The following is a 7,189-nucleotide window of genomic DNA, read 5'->3' as shown; positions in this document are numbered from 1 at the left end:
TGTGCTTTTGATAATTTCTATAAGTCAAACCAGTGGGCATTTGGCGAGTACCACTTATGTGCAAAACCAACAGATACTTACTAAGCACCTGTTGGATGCCAAATTGTCTTTAGTGTCAATGGAGCCAAGCGTGCAATGTCCTCCAAGCTGAAGAAAAGCACATGAGGCACATGCTGGGCTGTCCCTCCTTATCAGGAAGACTTGTGCCAGCCCTTGAACTTCATGGCTGGAGTGTGGCACCAGGAACACAGGACTTGACGTGGTTTCCTGCCACACACAAATCCACCGTCATTTATCGAGTGCTCACTGTGCACCCAACGTGAAAGGTGTTTATTGCCTGTATCCCTGCAGCTGGGGAAAGCACGCAGGTACGAGCTGCTGCTAGATGTTATGCGTATTCAGACCATGTGCTATAACAGGCAGGACTTGATATCATAAGTTCTGTGTTGTATAGAACAGTTAGAAAAGGACCTATTGATCGTGGTGGAGTTGCGTAGCTAAAGGAGGCTGTCGTGGAGGTGGCGTAACATGGGAGTGTTTGTGTTTTGGAACCCAAAGATGTAACTCTGAGAATCATTATTTGGGCCAGGTGTCCCTCCCTTCTGGCTTGCCAGAATTCTTGGAACAGTCAGCCATTCCACCTGTTTCTTTTAGGTCACAGCTAGATTCGTTGGCAGCCCTTAACTTGCCTGTGTGGTCCAGGGCTGCCATCACCTGTCTGGTGTCAGAACGGGCAGCCCTGGAGAAGGGTGTTTATGATGCTCTGGGTAGACAAGGGCCTCAGGTTACCCGAGCACAATGCACTTTTATTCCAGGTGCCCTCTATCTACTAACTCAGGAATCTTTTTTAAAAATTATTTAATTTATTTGAAAGTTAGAGTTACAGAGAGGGAGATACAAAGAAGAGAGAGAGAGAGAGAGAGATCTTCCAACAGCTCATTCACTTCCCAGATGGCCAAAACAGCCAGGGCTGGGCCAGGCCAAAGCCAGAAGCCAGGAGCTTCCTCTGGTCTCCCACCTGGATTCATAGGCCCAAGCACTTGGATCATCTTCCACTGCTTTTCTCAGGCCATAGCAGGGAGCTGGATTGGAAGTGGAACAGCTGGGACATGAACCAGTACCCATGTGGGATGCTGGCACTGCAGGAGGCGGCTTTGCCTACAGCGCCACAGTGCCAGCCCTGGGAGTCTTTTAAAATGCTCTGCCTAGAGCCTTGGGATGGTGGCCAGGGCTCTTTGGAATTCATTAGATTTGAGGTATTGTGTCAGTGGCCTTTTTATATGTTTCTGAAAGCAGAAAGAATGAAATAACATTCTTCAGTGACTTCGTGGCTGATAATACATTCTGCTCTTCCAAAAACGGTCATGAGCAAACCCAAACTTGTGAAACAACTCCATTAGAGATAACCATTTTTTCCACCCTGCTAAGTGTATGCATCCAAGACCTACTCTGTATAACCTGAGTCTGGGGGAAAAGGAGGCATCGTTGTAGACCTGGAGTTCTTTAAGACAAGTAGTCGCTGTACTCCTTGGCTGTAAAGCCCGCTGCAATTTGTGGGAAAGTCTGGGCAGGGTTGCCGGAAACTGACTCCTGCTCCCAGCTGGGGGCGTCGCCACCATCTGCAGGGTGACTTCCTGCTTCCTGTATTTCCAGGGTGCAAGGACTGTGCAGAGCTCCGGAGACTCTGAGCCTCGGTCTTCACTGCAGAGGGATTTGTTCAGCCTTGAGGCAAAATGAAAACTGAAACTCAAGGGCAGGTGTGAAACAGGCTTGAAGCTCCATCGGGAGGGGGTAAAGCACACAGACTTTCTTCCCTACTGGAGTCCTGGAGGGTGGGGGTGGGGGTAGAGAGAAGCGGCCTGGGCATGCAGGGTTCTCTGCAGTTGCAGAGGCAGCCAGCCAGTCCCTCCTTCTGGAGGGAAGTGAACGAGCTGCAGGAGGAAGGCAGCAGGAGTGCTGGCACAGGCACGTTGGCAGAAAGCCCGGCAGCCACCCCATGTTAGTCCTGGATGCTTCTAACCAGGTCGTGGCAGGTGGCACGTGATGTAGAGGAGTGAGTGGGAGAGGGGAAGCCTGTGCCCAGCTGGCTACCGTCAGCTGTGTGCTATGCTAGCCCAGATCCTCTGAGACGGACACCAAGATGGGATCAGTGTGTAGAGGGAAGATTATTAGGCAAATGCCTGTGTGCAAGAATGGGGAGGGAGCTCAGGAGGCGGGGAAAGCCGTCGGACTTTGATGTGGGTCTGCCCCATGTGAGGGGGAGGGGAGGGAGGAAGGTCAGGTCAAAGCATTGCACAAAGGCCAGCGAGGCCACTGGTGGTGGGGGTAAGGGTGAGGAGTCCCCTGACTTCTGGGCCTGCCTCAGCAGCCCCACAGGGAGCAGCCTGTCGGAAGTACAACCTTAGCACAAGGGCCTCAGACAAGTTACCTCCCCTCTCTGAGTCAGCTTAGTCGCCTGGAGAGTGGAGCTTCTTGGGAGGAGTAAATAACGTAGCCCACCCCTTATTCATGGGGCGCATGTTCTGAGCCCATTTTGGCCTGACACTGCAGATTGAACTCAGCGCTATGTGGAACCGAGACAGCTGCTAACGGGCGGGTAGTCTACAGAGTGTGGCTATGGCAGACAACGGGCTGAGGCACTTTCCAGGTTGCATAGAGCAGGCTGAGGCAAGACTTCATCACGCTACTTGGAACATCGTGCAATTTACAAGTTGTGTACTTCTGGCATGTTCTATGTAATACTCTCAGACTGTGGTCGACCACAGGGGACTGAAAGCATGTGAAGAGAACCATGGATAAAGGGGGACAGCTATAACATATGCAAAGTGGGTGGAAGGGAGTCATTCAGTGAATGTAATTTTCACCCATTATCTTGTTGCTCCCTGTCCTGAGGGTGTGAGGCACACTGATGTAACCTCTGTCCCTCTAGCCCGTCCTCCCACTCTGCAGTTATTCACCTGAGGGGGAAGGCACGTGTGCCCCAGAGGCCACAGTACGAGGGCTTGTGCCCTGGGAACCATGCCTTTAGCCTTTATCGTAGATGATACGGAGCTCTGGACATGGCTGGGCATTGGGGTGGGGAGGAGGCAGGCCCTGGAGTGTGTGGTTTGGCAATGAACCAGACTTCTTGGGGAATGCACTCAGGGAAGGCTCTCAGGCGAGCTCTGCCCCTAAACATTCTGACCATCTGCTACCCAAGGACTACTGGATGTCTTCCCTGACAGGGAGCACTGGGGCATGGCTGGGTAGGGCAGTCTCCAGTCCCTATCTTACCCACTATTTCAACCTTACCCTCTGCCTTTCTCCGTAGGTCCTATGCACCTGCCATGCTCTTTCTCTCTCTCTCTCTCTCTCCACACTGTGAATCCACCTTTGTTCCTGCTGATCCCTCTCCCCACAACGTCCTGGCCCTTCCCTCACCCACTAGTGAATGCCTTCTTCCCAGTCCAGCTCAGCTGTCCTGTCCCTGGGCAGCCTCCCTGGCCCACTGCTCTCACTACTGGCTCCAGTGTCCTATGCCACTCTGCCTCTCTGTGCCTCTGTTTCTGACAAATGAGGGTGACAATGATGATATCATCATAGCTAATCAGAGTATAATGGTAAGAATTAAAATGAGATAGCAATAAAAGCACCTTATAAGGAGCAGGTGTCATGGACAGTGGTAGACACGCATCCAACAGACACTGGTCACCGAGCATGTGATGAATGCTGTATGGGGACATGGGAAAGACCTGTCTCTGCTGCGACTAGGCCATTTGTCCTGAGCCAACCTATGTTCTCTCTGCGCCTCACTTTCCTCCTCTGTACAACCAGGCATGGCCTCACTGGCCCTCCGAGAGAAGCTAGCTCTGTGTCCTGGGCTGCAGAAGGCAATGGCCGTGCCTTGCGCCCTTCCTCAGTGCTGGCTTCCCAGGCTGGACAGCTCCCATGCTATTTCTGGGGGCAGCAGAGACTCTCAGCACCTGGACAGCACCTCAAGCCAGGACAGCTGAGGCCCCCAACAGACCCCAGGCCTGGAGCGACTGGGTAGGGTGTGGACGAGGAGTCAGGCACCAGCAGTGAGGAGTTCCGATGCTTCAGAAGGGAGGCAAGGGGCACTGGGCAGGCTCTAGGCTGTTGGTGAAGGAGTTCATGGAGTCTGGCTGTCAGGGTCTGTCTATAAGCTATAGGGCCAAGATCATCCAGAAATCATGTAAACCCTTGTGTCATCATTGGCCCTAAACCAGGTAAGGGATATAGAATTCTCACTTCATCCTGTGCAGCAGAAAAATTTTCCACTGTGAATGTTCGGAATCTCATTAGCAATCAAGTGCTGTACCCCACATACAGCAATTCTGTCACATCCTAGACTTCGGGGATTATTTTAAAAGTCCTTCAGTGTGTCTTTGATGTTAGAGCTAGTCATTAGTTCCCGGGTTTTAAAGGCTTGGCATTTCCACTGTGAGTCATAATTGTTCATTGACATATCTCATTTTATTACCCAATGCTATTTATAGCCCCAAATGATAATACGCATGGCAGGAATTTGTCAAAGCTGTGCTTCTTCAGACAGCTCTGCTATTGCACACTTTTTGTTAGGCCACTCCTGCATCTGTGCCCCCACCGTGTTCCTTCAGTGTCCCCTGCATGCTGGAAACTGAGCTCTCACTTGCATTTCATTTAACGCTCACAACCGTCTCAGTGAGGCAGGCCGTATCATTCCTCTTCCCAGAGGAAAATGTGACTCTGGGAGGTTAATGACTTGCTCAGGGCCACACACTTGGCCGGATTTCTAGTTATGTCCTTGAACTTCTGATCTGCACAGACTGACTTTCTCTCACCTCTTTAGCTCCTCTCCCACTGTAGCCTTCGTGCCTGCCCTCCTATTTTGAAGCAAAGGACACTGGGGACAGCTAGGGTTTGATTGGTGAGGCCAGAGAAGGGTTGTGTCCAGGTTCATATTTTTCATTCTTTCTTTCAACACAGATCAAAAGAGGGACCCAAAGAAAGACCATGGCCACCTGTTACATGCCAGGATCCATGGAGGCTCAGCACCATTCTGCTCCCATCCTGAAGAAGGGAGAATAAGGAGGAGCACATGTGGGGTGGGTGTTGTGATGGAGTGAGGTAAACTGCCCCTTGGGGCGCTGACATTTCTGGTTCAAGTCCTGGGCTACCCTGCTTCTGATCCACCTTCCTGCTGGTGTGCATCCTGGGAGGCAGCAGGTGATGGCTCAAGTCTCTGGATTCCTGCCACCCATGTGGGAGACGTGGATCAGTTCTGGGCTTCTGATTTTGTCCTGGCCCAGGCTTGGCTGTTGCAGGTATCTGGGGAGTGAACCAGTAGATGGAATATCTCTTCTCCTCTTTTCTCTGTCACTCTGCCATTTAAATAAATAAATATTTTTATTTATTTATTTATTTTTATTTTTTGACAGGCATAGTGGACAGTGAGAGAGAGACACAGAGAGAAAGGTCTTCCTTTGCCCTTGGTTCACCCTCCAATGGCCACCGCGGCCGGCTGATCTGATGGCAGGAGCCAGGTACTTTATACTGGTCTCCCATGCTGGTGCAGGGCCCAAGTACTTGGGCCATCCTCCACTGCACTCCCTGGCCACAGCAGAGAGCTGGCCTGGAAGAGGGGCAACCGGGACAGAATCCGGCACCCCGACCGGGACTAGAACCCGGTGTGCCAGTGCCGCTAGGCAGAGGATTAGCCTAGTGAGCTGCGGCACCAGCTTAAATAAATAAATCTTAAAAAAAAAGAAAAAGGAAGGGACAAATAACGAGTATGCAGATAGAGGGTAACTGGTCTTGTAGGAATTCTAGAATTAGAAATCAAATCTGAACATGTAGAAGGAAAAGAGAAAAAAATCACCGATTCAAAAAACCCCCTGTCCCCATTAATTTAATAAACTTTAGAAGAAAGTGTTTTACACAGTGGCAAAGTAGGTTGTAGAGCTGTGTCCTTGGATGGAGGCGTTGTGAAGGGGAGAAGTAGAGGCACCAGCATTGGCACCTGACAGATCCTGAGCAAGCTTCTGGCCTTTTCTCCTTTATCTGGAAAAACAGAGAGCTGCTCCTCACTTCTTGGGGCTGTATGAGCAGATTAAATGAGATGATGCATGCAAAGCCCCACTCCTTGACTCCACAAGTAATGTTTGGAGCAGCGGCTCCAGGATAGAAGAGGCCCGAGGTTTGGGTCCCCCTGGGGATCTGAGGATGCACAGAGGCAGACAGGAATTTTGCAAAGGCACCTTCTTCTTTGCAACGTGCTGATGAGACTCCCACGCCCCATCACGAGTGAATCCAGAACTAAGGTGAGGTGAGTTCTTGTTTGAGGGCCATAATAGGCCAGTCGTGTGCTGGTGACAAATGCCGATGATGACTGCAAGCAAGGGAGGGTGAGCTGCATAAATGAAGAGTCGTCTACATGCTCTAGAGGAGGAGCGCCTATGTGAGATCTCCAGACGGTGCTGTGGGCTGAAGAAGGCCGATACAATAGGGAGGCAGCAGGTGGAGAAGAGGACGCTGCACGAAGAAGCAGAAACCCTAGGTTCAAACCCTAGCTCTACCTTCTGACAACCACGTGTCCTGTCTTGTTAATGGGATTAGTTGTGTTAGATCCTACCTTGCCTCTGTCATAAAACTGACAGAGGCCATAGATTCCTCAAAGAATTAAACACAGACTTACCAGGTGATCCAGAATTCTACTTCTTTATATACCCCAAAGAACTGAAATCAAGAGCTCAAACAGATATCTGTACCCCATTGTTTACAATAACCCAAAGGGCGAAGCAACCCAAATGTCTATCTGTGGATGAGTACATAAGGAAAGCTGTGTGTATTAATACAATAGAACACACTTTAGCCTAAGAGAGAAATGAAATTTTAATAACATGCCACAATGTAAACCCTGAGAACATTATGCTAAGTGACCTAAGTCCAACACAAAAGGACAAACGTCATATGATTCCACTTGTGGATGGTATGTACTTAGGATAGTCGAATCGCGCAGACAGGAAGTGGGATAGCAGTAACCTCTTGGGGGTGGGACAGGAATGAGAGTTATTTAATGGATACAGAGTTTCTGGTTTGGGATGATGAGAGTTCTGGAGATGGATGGTGGTGATGGTGGCACACGATGTGAATGTATGTAAGGCCATGAACTGCACACTCAGAATTGGTTAAAATGGTAAATTTTATGTAT

This window comes from Oryctolagus cuniculus, chromosome 12 (genome assembly GCF_964237555.1).
Source record: "Oryctolagus cuniculus chromosome 12, mOryCun1.1, whole genome shotgun sequence".
NCBI lineage: Eukaryota > Metazoa > Chordata > Mammalia > Lagomorpha > Leporidae > Oryctolagus > Oryctolagus cuniculus.
Note: the sequence above shows the minus strand (reverse complement) of the source record.